Genomic DNA, 17,237 nt, shown 5'->3' with positions numbered 1-17,237 from the left:
GTATTTACTATTCGGGTCACATGAACATGAAACGTTTTATTGACTTTTGCAAAGGCACATTTTAGCAGCCCTGTTTAAAAACAGGGCCTCACAAGAGGCGTCTCAAAACTAAATCTACTTCTCTGAAGAATAACTACTTGTAATGTTCCCAGCCCAACTTAAGATTGCAGGAGTCTGCACGGTATTTACTACAACGCTACAGGCTGCAGCTAGATTGCTAAAGGTAAGTAATGTTTTCCATCCTGAGGTTTAGAATAGGGTGTGTGGGTGTAGTCTATTCTAAACAGAAGGTTTTCGATCTGCATTAGATGTTCAAATCCAATGTCCGTTGAGGAGCCACAAAATAGCCACTTACTGGAAGGTGCAATTACCTACTCTGAAGTAGAATAATATGAATCCATGGTGACTGGAGCAGTGAGGGTGCAACCCACTGGAACCACCCAGCAAGTGGAGTCTGTCCAGAAGTTTGAAATCTGCAAGCAAAAATTAATTACACCATACACTGGCTCAGAGGCAAAGGAATGTCTTACAACCGGCTCTTTTGGGCAATTGCAATGTAGAGCATATAGAGGGACTGCATTCATATGTCCTTTATAGAATACGTAGAAGTATTAGTATGGTGTAGGGACAAAGTGGAAAAAACTGATAGGTATGCTTTGGTCAGTTCAGGAAAAGTTGAGGTGCAACCAAACCTCTTCCCAGATGTTTGGTATTTTGGAATATTTTGTCAGAATCGCAGATGTTTAAAACCTAGATGTAATTTTACGTACAGCAGACCTATCTATATTAAATGTGCAGGGGTTTCACAGTAAGCACCTGGGAAGCTTGATTCGTGTGTGTAGGACCAAGGGTTCAGGAAAGCTAATGGAGATATTCCTATTTGTAGCCTCCGTTAACTCTTGCCGTCAACAGGTGAAATTAGATTTTTTTTTAAGCGTGAGTAGATTCTCCCTGGATTTCTGAAACCTAAATTAGGCTTTAGACGGCTTTTTAGTCCCAAAGTTGAGTGAAGGAAAGTAGGGCACGCAGATAAAAGTATATACTTTGAAGCAAATCTGATGGACCTTGAAATTAAGTTCGCCCTAGGTGTCCAAGTGAACTCAAAATACAAATGAACATTGCATTGTCCCTTGTCGATGATTACATTTTAGACATTGACTGTTCAACATATTTATCCCTCAGGAAGACTCAAACACGCAATGGTACTTGGCATAATCCTATAATTTAGGTTTTCATAGAGCCCAACTTAATGCAATTGTTTTTTTGTTTTTTTTTAAGTAGTTGTGATGGATTCCCACTTTGTAGGGTACGTGAAGATTCTTGAATATTATTAGTACTCTTTTGGGTGAAAACTGCTATGGCATTTTAGATGATTAAGTCATGAAGGAATTCAGATCCGATGTTGGGTATGGGTCAAACTACACAAGGGGGTTTCTTTGAGGGGGTCTAGTCCCAAATATTTCATGGATGGTTTAGAAGGCTTTGAACAGGCTTGTTTTTAAGTTATTTTCCGGAGTAACTTTATTCGATTTTGGACAGAGGGTTCCTAAGCAGGGCTCCTCACAGAGATTGAACTCATACTGTCTGTCTTTTAGTTAAAAATTACCTCAATACAAATATTTACATCACCGGACCTGAGCTGATGATTCAGAGTAAGGTTCTGCAACTGTCACTGAAGATATTTAGGTAATTGACGACCCGGGCTTTAATACAAGTGCAGAGGACGTAGAATTTTATTTTCTGTTCCACTAGAAACCAATGCAGTACATTAATTTCCTGTGTGAAGATAAGATTGTGTTTTTTTGGTTTCACTGAAGCAGGGTATAGCTGCCTGGTTGTGCAGTTAATGTACTTTTTATTAAACAGCATTACGGTTGTTCAGCGCTAATACCACAGAAGTTCGGCTCGGCCTAAATGGATGAGAAACTTGTAGCAGAAGGATCCCTTTCTGCAACAAAATATCTGTTGTTTTTAATTACTACTGTTATATGAGGTCTTAAAGCACGATCTGACTCCTACCGAACGCCCAAGTATTTGGCTTCTTTTGACGCGGGCCTATGTGACACCTTGTTCTTCAGCCAGTCAAAGGAAACGCTGTCACCAGAGGAATTTTCTTTCCTGAGGATTTTAGTCTTTGACCTGCTAAAACAGATAGCTGTCTTTTCATTGATAAATGTGTTTTGGATGGCGAATGATATCACAAAATGTTTTGCAGTGTTTCTTGTGATTGCTCACTTGGATAGCAAACATGTACATTTGGAACTGTAGTTATTGCTAGATCAGCTGGGCTAATAGACTCTTCTATATGTTGAATAATAGAAGAAATCAACAGAATCCTTCTGCCACCCGCTCAGGATGATTTTCACAGACACAGGCTCCTACTTTGGTTTGTTGTCTGACCATTGACAAGAGTGTCGCACTTGAAGCTATTCCAGAGAGCCCGGCCAATTATTATAGTCTCCATAAGTGCTTAGTGGTCCATTGTGTCGTAGGCTGCGGACAGATCAAGAAGGATCAATATTTATGAGCAATCCTCGTCTTTCCTAATGCCAGCAATTGTGTTTTGCATTCCTCTTCATGATCTGAACCCAGACTATCTGATAATGTAGAAGTGAATTGGATTTTAATCTTGCTAAAAGGGCGGGAAATGGCTGTTTGTGATGGATCTGCATTTGGTGGGTGTGAGTGCTGGCCAAAGGTTTCTCCAGTGATTGTTGCATTGTGCTGGAGACTGTTTGTTAGAAATTGCGTACCTGGTTGACACTGGTGTGAGTCCTGGTCAAAGAGCAGCCACAGTCCTCGTCAGGGTAATGCACAAACAAACCCCAAATTTAACCTGTGCGCAACGCTCTGGTAGCTTGGGACAGAGCAGTGACGCTTAACTAGAGGAAATGTATAAAGAATTTGTGCAACACTTCAAACAGTAAAACAGTGACAACACCGCACAAAAAAAAGATCTCACATCACGTTAGAAAACTAGAGCAAAATTTAATAATAAAACAAGACCAAAGCGACAAAAATCCAATCAGTAGAACCAGACCGAGTCAAAGTTAAAAGTTCAGGCTGACCGCCATGGAGTCTGAGTCAAATACAGTCCCAGATTAGTCCAGCTGAAGTTTTACCTTCTCAAGTTTTGTGCCAAGAGCCCCATTCTCATTGGAGAGGGTCTCTGAGAGCAGGGAGAATGTCGTGGGCGGCAGTCAGCATGGCACGGAAAGAAGGCTGGGCTTCTCGGACAGGCAGACTGGAGCTTCGCCTTAGCAGTTCCGCGCTGTGTGAACAGACAGACTTGCAACAGCTCTCGCTGATTCCCCACTATTGAATCTTTCATAGAGACACATGCTTGTATCTTCCCTGTCGTCATGGTGGGAGTCTCAGGGTAAAAGAAATACATAGCAGAACAAGCAAAAACTGTATAGGTACTATAGACTTGGGTATCCCAGTATCATCATTATGTGGACCAAATGTCAGCCAATGAGACGCCAGCCCTGAGATCACACTCCCCAGCAGAGACGACATACCTCAGATTTCCAACCGCTGTCGTGTGAGAATGAGTCTCCCTGAGCTCTGCTCAATTTGTTCCCTAGGATGAACTTTTGACCAGTATTTTTCAGCACTTCCTTCTGAATCTGAGGTATTGTCTTTTCAAGTTTTCTTCGAAATGTCTGAAAGCTCAAAAAAGAGACTTTTCAGACCTTGTAGATCTTGTGGGAAGGCCAGGTTATTGTCTGAGGACCCCACAAGGATTGTTTATACTTCCTCTATCCAGAGCACGTCCCTACAGAGTGCAAACATTGTAGGACATTCTCAGCAAAGACACTTAAGGATAGAGAGTCACGTCCGTTATTGTGGCTTCAAAAGAAAAAGGCCACTTCAGAATCTGAATCTGAGGAGGATTCTAACACTCACTCCTCTTCAAAATGTAAAGGAGGAGCTACTGAGGTGAAATCTGATGTAAAAAAAAAAAGCAAAAAATCAGTCCTGTCAAAAGTCCTCCGAGACTAGGGCTCAGTCGTCGGATCCATCGACGAAGAAAAGGGTTTTTCCGACCATTCCGTCGACGAAGGCGTCGACTACCTCGTCGATGGTGATTACGAAGACTACACCGTCAACGGTTGGGTCGACGACGACGGGTACGGAGACGACACCGTCGATGACTAATTTCTTGACACCGCCGTCTATATCGACAACGATCGCTCCGTCAACGACCACTTTTAAATCCCCACCAAAAAGATCACTGACGATGATCTCTATTAAAAGGTTACCACCGTCGACGGGCTTGTCGACGGAGAGGTCTGGCAATTCAGAATTTACTTCTTAGACAAAAATGTCTCCACTGCCTCCGTCAAATCTTCTTGAGAGGCAGGAATCTGAAGAAGAAAGTCCTTATGGGGTTGCTTGCAGTCCTTCTCAACTTCAAATTAAAAGTCAGGACACTGATGAGGAATATCAAGAAGTGCAGGAGGATTTCTCTTTTAAAAATCGACCTCCAACCGGTTCAAAAACATGAGTCTTTTCAACAATCCTACGACTATGAGGAGGATAACTACCCTAGTGTCAGAGAAAAGTCTGTGTCCGTGCCTCTATCTCTGGTATCGTATCTCAGGAGCTTGATTAACGATTACTACTGTCGCTTCCCTGAAGCTAATACCTCTTCCGTGGAAGTTCCAAGTAAGCAGCAACCACTTGTGCAGGCTCCTGTTGTGCAGCCTCCACCTCCGGTGCAGAAGGTGCTAACTCCAAGGGTCATTACCATCAGAGATGACTTACCTGACAGTGAGGTTGAAGACCAACCTGAGGAAGGAGAACTAAGCCAAGACGAGCCTGTGGGTGATGAATGGGACCAATACATTATTCCATCTTATCCATCGCCATCACCCTCCCCGGCGACATCTCCACCAAAGGACATTCTGGGATTCCATGAACTCATGGAAAAAGCTTCTAAGAGGTTTGATCTTCCTCTTCCGGTTAAGGAAACTGAATATTTCCTATATGATTTGAAAGCGTCTTCTAGGAAATCAATAAGGACAATTCCCATGGTAAAACATATATGGGAAGAGGGATTGAAAATTATGAAAAATCCAGCTTCACTCGCAGCCTCGGTTCCCAGAATAGAGAAGAAGTACTGGGCTCCTGAAACCTCTGCGGCATGTCTTATTGGTCATTCTCGGCCAGAGTCTGTGGTGATGCAAGTGGCACAAAGATCAAAGAATCCATCTGCTACATGTCCAGCTCCTCCTGACAAGGAAGGAAGGAAACTTGATGGAACAGGCAAACGCTTTGTAGTCATGGCAGCAGCTTCTATTAAAGCATCAACTGCACTCGCCATAATTAGCCGTCTCAACAGGCAAATGTGGTCGGATATAGGTCCTCTTTTATCACATCTACCGGAGGATAAGAAAGAAGAAGCCACTCTAATTTTACAAGACGGAGCTAGAGCAGCTTCAGAATCCATAGACTTAGCCATGGACATTTCAGCAGTGGCGTTCAGACAAATGGCAGGAGCCATAGCACTTCGCAGGCAGGGATGGCTTAAGGCTACCTCATTCAGACCAGGAGTACAGACTAAGATAGTAGACATGCCCTTCGACAGAGAAAATTTATTTGGCAGCCACGTGGATGATGCCCTGCAGGTTATTAAGAAAGATACAGATACGGCGAGTGCATTAGGTTCACTGCAGCTGGGCAGATTTCAGTCCTTTTGTGGCAGAGGATTTCAGAGGACACTTTCAACAGCGATCGTCTTATCAGTCCAATAGGTACTAGCCGTACCATCAACAAGGGTGCCGTCAGTATGCAAATACACAGCAATTTCGATCCTCTAATATGTCTTACCAACAACAGTCCAGTCGAAAGCCGTCGGCAAGAGGAAAATTACAGGACGCCAATCGAAGGCAGTGACAATTCCAAGGCGCCAGCCACCTTGTCTTTCCACAGCCTCCATCAGACCCATTACCTTTCTTCCTGGTACTACCTTTGGCTGTCTATAACATCGCACAGATGGGTACTGGACCTAATTCGTCAGGGGTCAGCCTCCATCAGACCCATTACCTTTCTTCCTGGTACTACCTTTGGCTGTCTATAACATCGGACAGATGGGTACTGGACCTAATGCGTCAGGGTCACGCCCTAGAGTTCCTCTGCAAACCACCAGATCGTCCTCCCATTCACCGGAAACAGCATCTCAAGGCGGAAATTCTGTCTCTTCTGGTGAAAGGAGCAATGGAGGAGGGCCCTCTTCAACAGCGAGGGAAAGGATTCTACTCTAATTTTTTCCTCATACAGAAAAAACAATCAAACTAATGGAGACAGGTAATGGACCTCGGACTCGGAGACTTAACCAAGTTCATCAGGAAGAAATCTTTCCATATCCTATCTCTTTAAGAAATTCGGATGATGTTGAGAAGAGGGGAATATATGACATCTTTAGATCTATTAGTTGCATACTTCCATATTCCAATCCACGTAAGTCACAGACTGAAATGAATCTCAGATTCGCGGTGGCGGGGCGCCACTACCAATTCAGAGTGTTACTCTTCGGTCTCTGATCCGTGCCAAGAGTGTTCACGAAATGCATGGCGCCGGTCGCAACACATCTGAGGCAGCAAGGTCATCAGATATATCCATATCTGAATGATTGGTTGATAAAGGGCGCATTGTATCAACACACTCAGGAGTCATTGGAATGTTGCATGAATCTCTTCCAGTTTCTGGGGTTAAGGATAAACATGGAAAATCCTCTTATTCCGTCCCAGTTTCTAAAATTTCTAGAAGCCTTATTGCAAACCAGAGAAGCAAAAGCGTACCCTTCAGAGGAACAAATCCGAAAGATTTTGAAGCTGACTTAACAACTAAAGAAATGAAAGTCCACTTCAGTAAGGATATTCAAATCCTTGCTGGGGATGATGTCATCCTGCATCCCCTTAGTTCCAAATTGTCGACTTCACATGCGGCCTCTGCAAGAACGTCTCGACCTTCAATGGGTGCAACATCAAGGCTCCTTCGAGGATCGGTTCCTCATCAATCCTCAAGTGAAGTGAGCACTCTCATGGTGGGGAATAAAATAGAACTTATCGGAAGGTCTAATCTTCGAGCCTCAATCTCCCAGTTATTTAATGACAACAGACACCTCCTTGCAAGGATGGGGAGCACACCTCCAAGACCTGGAAATTCAAGGACATTGGAGCAAACAAAAGGCTCAATTGCACATAAACTTACTGGAGCTAAAAGCGGTCTTCTTGGGTCTCCAAGCCTTTCTCCCCAGGATTCACGATTCACCAGTACTAGTCAAGACAGACCGCACAACAACGTTGTTTTATCTAATAAAACAAAGGGGAACAAGATCAAAGCCCCTGTCCGCGCAAGCTCAAGAAATTTGGAACTGGCTTCTAGTACACAATATCTCTCTGCAAGTTCAACATGTTCCCGGAATACACAACATAAGAGCAGATAAGCAAAGCAGATCAACAAGTGTTTCTCACGAATGGGTACTGAATCAGGATCCACTCATTTGAATATTTCGCTTATGGGGCACTCCAACTCTGGACCTATTTGCCAATCGAAACAACAAAAAGTGCAAAAAGTTTGCAAGCAGATTCCTCAGCCTGTATCTTGGGGGAATGCTCTTCAGCTACGCTAGACAGGGACGTTCGCATATGCATTTCCCACATTCCCGCTGATCCCAAAGGTGCTCAGGAAAATGAGATAGGAACCGTGTCACTTAATTCTGATAGCCCCGTCTTGGCTGAGACAATTCTGGTTCTCAGAGCTCCTTCACTTATCAGTGACTCCCAGACTACAGTTATCTCTAATCCAGGATTTGATTTCCATGAACAGGGGGCAAGTTCATCATCCACAGTTGGCCTCGCTGAACTTGTCGGCATGGAACCTCATGAGCACGAATTTCAGTCCTTAAACATTAATGAATAATGCAGAGATATCCTCTCCCACTCTCGTGCAATTTCCACAAATACAACATATGTGGCGAAGTGGAAAAGATTTTGCCAATGGTGTTTGGCACAATCTCTTCATCCCTTGCACTCTTCTCCGGAGCAGGTTCTCCCTTATCTAGTTAAGGCAGGCCTTTCTTATGCATCAGTCAAAGTGCATCCTGCTGCCATTTCAAAATATCGCAGGAAACCAAATCATCCATCTCTTTGGTCGCAGAGAGTGATAAAGGAATTCTTGAGAGGATTGTTCAGGGTTTTCCCTCCAATTCGCTGACCATCAGTTCCATGGCAGCTTAACACAGTCTTGGCGCAGCTAATGAAACCACCTTTCAAACCGATTCACAAAGCTGAACTACAGTTTGTATCTTGGGAAGTAGCTCTTCTCCTGGCTCTGACGTCAGCGAGAAGGGTCAGTGAGATTCAGGCATTCTCCAACTCAGAGCCTTTCCTTCAATTCAAATCAGACAAGGTGATATTACGAACGAACCCTAAATTAATTCTGAAAGTCCCTTCGGATTTTCACCTCAATGAGCCTATTGTTCTACCCACATATTTTAAAGACCCATCGTCTGCAGCAGAAAAATCTTTGCACACATTAGATGTCAAGAGGTGTTTAAAATGTTATATTGATAAGACAAAGTTCTTTAGAAAGACAAGTTAGTTGTTAGCATTTGCTGGTCCCAGGAAAGGTTTGGCTTTGTCAAGGACTAGCATATCCATATGGATAACTTCAGTCATTACTTTGTGTCACAAGAATGCCGGAAGTCCTTTACGATCGAAGGTTCGAGCTCACTCAACCAGAAAAATGGCGACTTTAGTTGCATTGCTTGCAGGAGTATCGCTTCCGGATATTTGCAGAGCGGCAACGTGGAAGAATGTCCACATGTTTACCACGCTCTACTGTTTGGACACAGCTTGGAAAGCAGATTCAGCAGTGGGACAAGCCATGCTACGTCTCCTGTTTCATTAAGGTATTTACTTTACACAATTTCTAAAAATGGCTCCTTTGTTCTTGTTAAGCATCTTTTTCTTGAACGATATATTGAATAGTTCTCACTGTTTTTTGATGTCTATGTAATCTATTGCATTAAGATGCATGCTGATACAGACAATCTGTTCTATCTTTTAGAGTATGTATTGTAATCACTCTAACAGGAAGCAGAACCTGAGAAAAAAGGGTGCTATCCTGGGAACGCTTCCTTATAAGAGTACTGCTTTCTATTCTGATACAAGCATGTTAATCTATGAAAGATTCAATACTGGAGAAAAAACAAGTTACTTACCTGTACATTATGGTTCTCCAGTATTTATATCATTCATAAATTCACATGCAACCCGCCCGCCTCCCCGATTCTCAGGTAGACCATTTTTTGTTTATCTCAGATTACTTCCTTGGCTCACCCTATGGGCTGGTGGAAATCTGCTGGGGAGTGTGATCTCAGGGCCGGCGTCTCATTGGCTGACATTTGGTCCACATAATGATGATACTGGATACCAAAGTCTATAGTACCGATGCAGTTTTTTCTTTTACTGCTATCTATTTCTTTTACCGTGAGACTCTCACCATAACAACGGGAAAGATACAAGCATGTGAATCTATGAAAGATATCAATACTGGAGAACCATAGTAACAGGTAAGTAACTTGCTTTTTTTCCTCACGAACAGTATGGTTGCATTGCAAACGTGCTAGTTCTTAAGTTGTAAGGAGCCCAAAAACTTGAATTGAAGAGCTTGAGAGCTGTACCAAGGATACAGGACCTGAGAGGCGCTACCTTGAGATTAGGAACTTGCTGAAGACTGGTCCAGGAGATGTTGGGGAGCCTGTTATGTCCCTGAGATCAGGAGGCCAGGAGACTAGCCTTTTGAGTCACTCTGGAGTCCTGGGTTCAAGATGGAGTGCATGTCCAGTTCTTCTTCCCCATGCAAGAGGGCAGAAGGTCAGCACAGCAAGGCCGCAGCTCCTTCAAAGTAGTAGTTCAGCAGAGTGGCAGTCCTTGTAGCAGCACGGCAGTCCTTCTTCCTTGCAGAGTATCCACGGGTCCAGAAGTGAACTGAAGAGTTGGTGTTTGAGGTCCTTCTTTTATACACAGATGTGCCTTTGATGTGGAGAGAAGCTTCTAGAGTCATGCCTTTGAAGTGCACAGATGCCCTTCTTTCCCTGCCCTGGCTCAAAGCCGACTAAAGTAGCAATGCAAGGTTGTAAGGCCCTTTGTGCGGGTATAGGACACAGCCTATTCAGGTGTACGTGAGGCTGGGCCCAACTCCTCCATTCCGTCCTGCTGGTAATGGCCCATCAAGTCACACTTAAGCTCCCATGGTGTGTGGCTTTCTAGTAGGAATACACAAAGCCCAACTGCCAACTACACCTGGTCATGTGACCAGAGAACGGGTGCAGGCACCAAATGGCTAAGGCAGGAAAATGCCAACATTCTTCAAATCTGACTTCATCAGAAGTAGGATTTGAAATTAGGATTCCATAGACACCAACATGAACCAGTTATCTCTTTCCATTTAGAAATGATACTTCTAAAATGTAGTAAGGCGAATCCATTGTTATCTTATGGGAGAGATAGGCCTTACAGTAGTGAAAACCAAAGGTAAGAGTTTTTCACTAACAGGACATGCTAAACTTAAAAGTACATTTCCATATTTTTTAATACATTGCACCCTGTCCTCTGGGCAGCCCAGGGCCTAACCTAGGGGTGATTTATGTGCATTAAAAATGAAGATTTGGGCCTGGCAAAAGGTTAATTTTGTAAGGTCGAAGTGGCAGTTTAAAACTTCACTTACAGGCTTTGCAATAGCAGGCCTGAGACATGTTGAAAGGACTAGTTAAGTGGGCAACACCACCCGTACTGCAGACTAACTAGTAGCATTTAATTAACACTCCCTGGACACATGTAGTGCCACTTTACCAGGGATTTACAGGTAAATTAAATATGCCAATTGGGTATAAGCCAATGTTACCATGTTTTAAGCTGACAGCACAAGCACTTTAGCACTGGTAAAGCGTGCAGAGTCCTAAAGCCAACAAAAATTAATTCAGCAAAAAGTAGGAGGAGAAAGGCAAAAAGTTTGGTGCTGGACTTGACCCCTTCTGCAGTCAACACCTTTATTGCAGAAAGGCATATGTGATTTTGTTATGTCTGGGCAAGTTGTAGTAGTTTCAATAGGATGTTCGAGGCTTTCAGTTCGCCAGCAGCTTTTGACACTTGTTGAGGACGTATTCATCAGACTTTCAGCGTAGCAAACAAACTTCTTAAAGTTAACGCGCCGATGGAAAGATAGAACTGTGCTCCCTAAGATGACACGTATGTATAAATGTTCAGACATTGGACATTTCTAGATTTTATGTACTGAATAGTAAACCTACACTGGTTCAAACTAATATCTTTGAAGTATTAGGAATGAGTACGAGTGGGTAAGCTTTCCTGCTTCCGTACTTTACGAAAGATTATTTGGAGGGTTGTTGGTCCCGAAAACAAATCGCTTGTTTTTGCACATGATAGACATTTAACAGGAGGCCAGCCTTTAATATCCTTTTAAGGAAGAATAATTTTAGCCATTTCTAAGCGACCTTCCGCACTTGTTGTGCTGGAAAACCTGAGAGTGCACAAGTGAAGAAACAACATCACTTCCTACTGTTTGTCGAGGGAAGCGGAAGTGCAGTTTGTCTCCAAGCACAGCTTCCTGCCTTCCGGCTTCATCCTCTGTAAGGGCTCGTTGGCAGTATCCGTCCAAACAGTGAAGGCGACGCTCGGAAGGAAATACAGCAATCATGTGACAATGGGTAGCATGAATTTTATTGTTTTCAGTCCTCTGATGGGAACCCTTTCACACCTGGCCGGCTGCAGCCCTCGTTTTGAAACAAAGTCACTACATTGAATATTTGGTGAGGTTAAAACTTGTGCTCTCTAGTGTTTTGTGGGCCATTCCGTAGAGGGTGGTGTAAAGTGTGCCACGGTTGCAGGGAAGGGGTTACTGAGGCATGTTTTGGATTATTAGACCGACATCTCCCTTGGTTACACAAGATGTTTTCACTCCAGATACAATTCCAAGGCCTCTCCACTGGGCAGACTGAAGATAGCCAGGTTTCCACTACCCGCTCATTAAATTGTTCACTCTGAAAAAGCTTACATTTATTGAAGTTTTTTTTAATAGCACCCATAGCACCCATATGCCTCTTGCACCCTTCGCAACACCAATTATAGCTCGCTAATGCTGTTTGAGTGCAGTTTTCCAAGCAGGCGTGCAATTAGAAAGCATTTTAGGTGACCAGTTTTGTTTCCTTCTCCTAAGCGGGAATATTTGTGAGTCTGGAGCACAAACAGGAGTTAAAGGCCTCATGTGCAACTGTCAGGTCCTTCATTTCCTATAACATGCCCATAGTCTCCTCTTTCAGCCTAAAGGTACTCCTTATTCAGTACTGGGATTTCCCATGTTTCATTATTGTTTTGGTGACTATAGTGAGTACCTGTAACTTGCTGATGGCAACGGAGCATGTTCATCCTGTGAATTGCCCTTTGTGTTCACTTACTTTAACATACTCTCTCTTGCTCTTTTGCTTAGTTTTGCCCTTACCCTGCCACTGTGGGCCCAACTCATTGGTCTTTATTTAGATGCCTTGCCTAAGATTGTGCATTTGCTATTGTTGCGAGACATATTGGTTTTTGTTTGGATCTTCCCCTTTTGGACTGGGGAGGCATAAATTGCCCTCTTCAGTAGCTTAAGTCGGGGTTGGTGCCAATGGGCAGTTCTTTAGAACATACCACATTTAAATTGCTGTTATGTTAGATAGATGGATAAATAGATGAGAGCTCAGAAGGAGGCGGCTTTAATAGAGAGAAAGATGAATGGTAGAGGAGGAAGATTGGTTGATGGAAAGGAGGAGGGCAAGACATGTAAAAAAATATATGTAGAAAACGCTGGAAAGAAGACGGAAAGATTACCCAGAGAAGAGTGGCGTGAAAGATGGATCGATAAAATACAGAAAGAAAGAAGGAAGTAAAGAAGGATAGAAGAATAGAAAGGAGGAGGGACAAGAAAGAATGAAAAAGAAAAGCAGAAAAGAACAAGGACTGAAAGAAGAATTGCAAAATAGAAGTACGGAATGATGGCAAAAGACATACAAGTAGGAGAAGGAAAAAATAAGACTTAAAAGCACGAAAGAAATATGAAATGAAATAAACAAGTAGGGGAAAGAATGTAGCCTTACAGCTAGAGCGGTCTACCCTCGGACCTGGGGAACCAGGTTCGAGTCTCTGCAACAACGCTCAGCATCCTGTGATTGCTGGGCAAATCACTTCATCTCCCAGCGCCTAACAAAAATGAATGTGCTCATCTGTAACCAAACTGGTGCTCATGTAAAGCACTCCGATACCCGATGTCTCGGAACTAGTTCGCGCTATATAAAACTCTATTTAAAAAAAAAAGTAATAGAAAGAAGTGATGAAGAAACAAAGAGGAATAAAAAAAATATGATGGAAACAATGAAATAAGTTAAAGAAAGGAGATAAAAAAGGAAACCGGTTCAAAAATAAAGCATGAAAAGGATAAAAAGATGTAAAGGAAGTAAAGAAGGAAAACAATGCATCGAATTTACGATAGAAAAATATTAAAACGTATAAATAGCAGAAAATAGAAACAAATAAGATTGGTAAAGAGCGATTGAAAACGACAGAAAAGATGTATTGAAAGTAACATGAAAAAAAAAGAAATATAGGAGAAAAAAGAAACAAAATTGGGAAGCAGCAAAGACTTATAGAAAGAAAGGTGAAAGAAAGATGAGAGCAGGCACAATATCTTATGGAAGCCTCCCCACCTCCTCAATATCACAGAATTTGATACGCCTCGCCTTTATTTGAAAGCTTGTTCCTTAAAATGCAAAATGTTGCCCCATTTTTCAAACTATTATTTGGAAGTAGTGTCCTCCTCAAACTTCTCTGAGGAAGGTTCAGCAATAACAGGCATGTGTTGTTAAACATGAGTGCCCTTGTTGAACTACATGAAAAGCGCCCACCTGTATGGCCACATTCTTTAAGAATTAAGGTATAAACAAAGTGCATTTGATCTCTATTTTTTCAGAATTCGCTCTGGGGCAGCAACCCTTGTTCACCTTGCTTGCGCTGTGTATTTTGGGATGTGGTTCAAAGTGGAGGCATTTAATTTTTCTGGTTACTTCTGTATTTGATGACTCTTCGGTGGATATCCTGCCTTTGCCTTGTCCCAGTTTCCCTACAGTGAGAACTGTAAGCACGCCTGTGGAACTCACAAAGTCCAAACCTAACAAAACAACTTAACTTGAGATTCTGCTAGAGAAATCTGAAATCCTGCCTCATCAGAGAAGTTTTCCATACCTTCTAGTTGCCCTCTCATGCAACATCAATAACTTGTCTCTAAAATGCAGAATAGGGTTTTGATCACAACAAACTACATTGTAGGGTTAATCACAGCATTAAAAAAGTCAATACAGTTGCCCTCAACAAAACAAGATAAAACAACCCATTCCAAACGTTTAATTATACTCACATAAAACAACATGTCTGATAGAGACTTCTAGCCGCAGATTCCTTACCTTAGAATTATCCCTAGCTGTCAGTTTGGATCCGGAATTTTTTTCGTGAGCAGTACCCCTGCGTGTTGGTAGGTGGCATCGTTCAACTGTGCAGTGCCTAAAAAGGCGTCACAAATAATCAAGGTGGGACGAGGAGCGATTATTTAGAGAAGTCCAGCAACCATGCTCCTCCAAGCTCAGTAAATTACACAAAGGGGTGCGGTTCCTCAGTCAAAAGGGAGGGGAGAACCCTAACAGGAGGATCAATTGGCCCGATCCGAGGGATCCTAGGGTGAAGGGGGAATCCAAGTGAACAGATCAAAGTGCCCTCACACACCCAGTAGGGTGTCATGCTTCATCATAAGGCGCTCCTCGGCAGGCAGCGCTGCAATGCAACCCCCTCACTTGCACTCATCATACGGCTTTAAGATCAAAAGATCTCCGCCAAAGAGTGCCCATTGAGGTACCATTCGGGCATTGCAGCGCCGGTCTGATGAGGAGCGCCCTATGATGAAACATGACACCCTACCGGGTGTGTGAGGGCACTTTGATCTGATCACTCTGATCCCCCTCTTGGTATCCCTCTGACCTGACCAATTGATCCACCTGTCAAGGTCCTCCCCTCCCTTGTGACTGAAGAACCGCACTCCTTTGTGTAATTTATTTAGGCTCACTTTTTTCGACCTTTGTCGAAGTTTTTTGAGGTTTTTCCACTAGGTGTGGCAGGGATGTCATCAAGGAAGGACGATTTCAAGCCCTTTGGCGCCTGTCACAAATTAATGTTACATAAAGATCTGTAGCAAGAAGGACTAAAACGAAAAAGGATGGTACACCAATGGCGAAAATAGTAGAGCTGAGGTTAGCTGGAGAGTACAGTATTTGGGGAGGTGCTGGCTAATGAGGTGAAGTTGTGAAGATATCAGGATTTGCTGGTGTCTGATAAACAATCTGATACAGGGCAGAGGAAATCACTTGAATACTGAGGAATTCAACTCAGGGTCTTTGAAAGAAAATGCCATATTTCGAGTTAGAATGCTTACTGTTTGAGGCGGCTAGGAGGGTTCATTTGGGAGATATATCTGTAAAAGTGAGGTTATTTTCTGAAGGCTAGGATTTGTCTACCTTTAACCCTTGACTATCTATAACATTGCTAAATTTATTTTACCTTCTCAGCTTGTTTCCTGCTCATACTTTTTATCCTAACCTCATGCTATTAAATGCTTTTATTAACAACAACCCATTATTTGTCATATTAACCTGATATTTGTAAAGCGCAAACTAATCACCCGTATGGGTCTCAAGGGGCTGGGGGCCATCGTGAAGATTTAAGCAAGCTATTGCCCAGTGTCACAAGATGCTGGGCTGAGTTGGCGCTGGCACCAGGGATCGAACAGTGAGCCCGGTGCTCTGGAGTCAGCCGCCCTGGTCGCTGCGCCACACCTCTCCCCATTAGAAGAGGACTTGTCAGAATGCCGGAACTAATGGCCATCTTGTAGTACTGACGTACTTCATTCCATTGCGGCAGGAAACGGGTATGATGTATACAACATTGACTCCCTTTTTTGTACCTGAAAAAAAGAGTGCCCATTTATGTTGTCTATATTTATTAATTGAATTTTCACAACAAAATCTCTTTTTGTAATCCAACTTGTCCTAGGAAACAATGATTTAGCACTCCAACTCTGCAGAGAGTGTCCCTCATGTCAAACATAAACCAGAAGCTAATCCTCTGTATATCTCTTCCTTTGAGAGTTAGACTTTTAGCTTCCAAGAATAATTCCTGCAAGTCAAGCTTCAACTGGCCCAGCTTGTCGTATCTCTCTTACCACTACTATTCTGTCAAGTTGTAGAACTATATGTATATTTGCTACATCTTTTCCTGGTAATGCCTTTTCGTGTTTCGATGGGTCTTATTTGACATAAGGACCTGCTTTGCAACTGAGAGGCCAGTAGGCGTTAGTTTCCAAAACGCATCGTACCCATGTGGGCTTTTTTCTTCTTAGTTTGGACGAAAGCCTTTCAGCCTGATGCAGTGTAGCACAATTTTCAGTGGCCTGATTCCTACCCCCCTCTAGCAAATTCTTTCGCGCAAACGTTGCAGTCAGAGACTCCCTGAACCACTTTGGATGCTACACAAAATGAAGACGGCTCTGGACCGCAGGTTTGATGGGGTACAACAGATAATAGAAAAAGTTATTTGCCTGCAAACTGTTAGCTAAACTTTGAGGCGAGAATTAGTTATAGGTACATGCTGGATAGGGTGATTATTTCCCTGGCTGCGAAATGGTGTTAAATATTTATTCACTGAGATTGTTCTTTAGCAATTAGGTAGAACATATAGTCTTGGAAGACGTATTAGAATCTCTAATTTATGTCCAGCCTGTTCGGTGGCTACTGCTGTAAAAGACAAGTGATTGTGATGCTTACTCTCCTTTTTTATGCAAAACGACTCTACAAAGTCCCTTAGATGAATATTAATTGAGGTACAAAATCTATTATAGAAAGGTATTTAAACAAGAATGACGATTGCATATGTAGTCATGTGTACATTGTACCATATTCGGTAGTGGTTCACAGTCAAGCTGTTCTTCTTCGTTCTCCAGCATTGCTGCACATCCCCTCATTGGTTTGTTTCCAGAATCTTCCCTGCGGACGTGAAACATCTAGACTGTCTCCACCACGTTCTTTCAAGATTTCTTTAAGGGAAATGCGGAATTCACAATATTTCCACTCT

The 17,237-nt window shown here is 42.8% G+C and overlaps 1 protein-coding gene across 4 annotated transcripts in view; it reads left to right on the top strand.

Moving 5' to 3' along the window:
- Positions 1 to 17,237, top strand: part of RNF216 (ring finger protein 216) — an 853,926-nt gene that overhangs the window by 774,506 nt on the left and 62,183 nt on the right. The window lies entirely within an intron of this gene.

This window comes from Lissotriton helveticus, chromosome 10, assembly GCF_964261635.1.
Source record: "Lissotriton helveticus chromosome 10, aLisHel1.1, whole genome shotgun sequence".
In the NCBI taxonomy this organism is placed as follows: domain Eukaryota; kingdom Metazoa; phylum Chordata; class Amphibia; order Caudata; family Salamandridae; genus Lissotriton; species Lissotriton helveticus.
The sequence above is the reverse complement of the archived record's forward strand: the minus strand, read 5'-3'. Positions and strand labels throughout refer to the sequence as shown.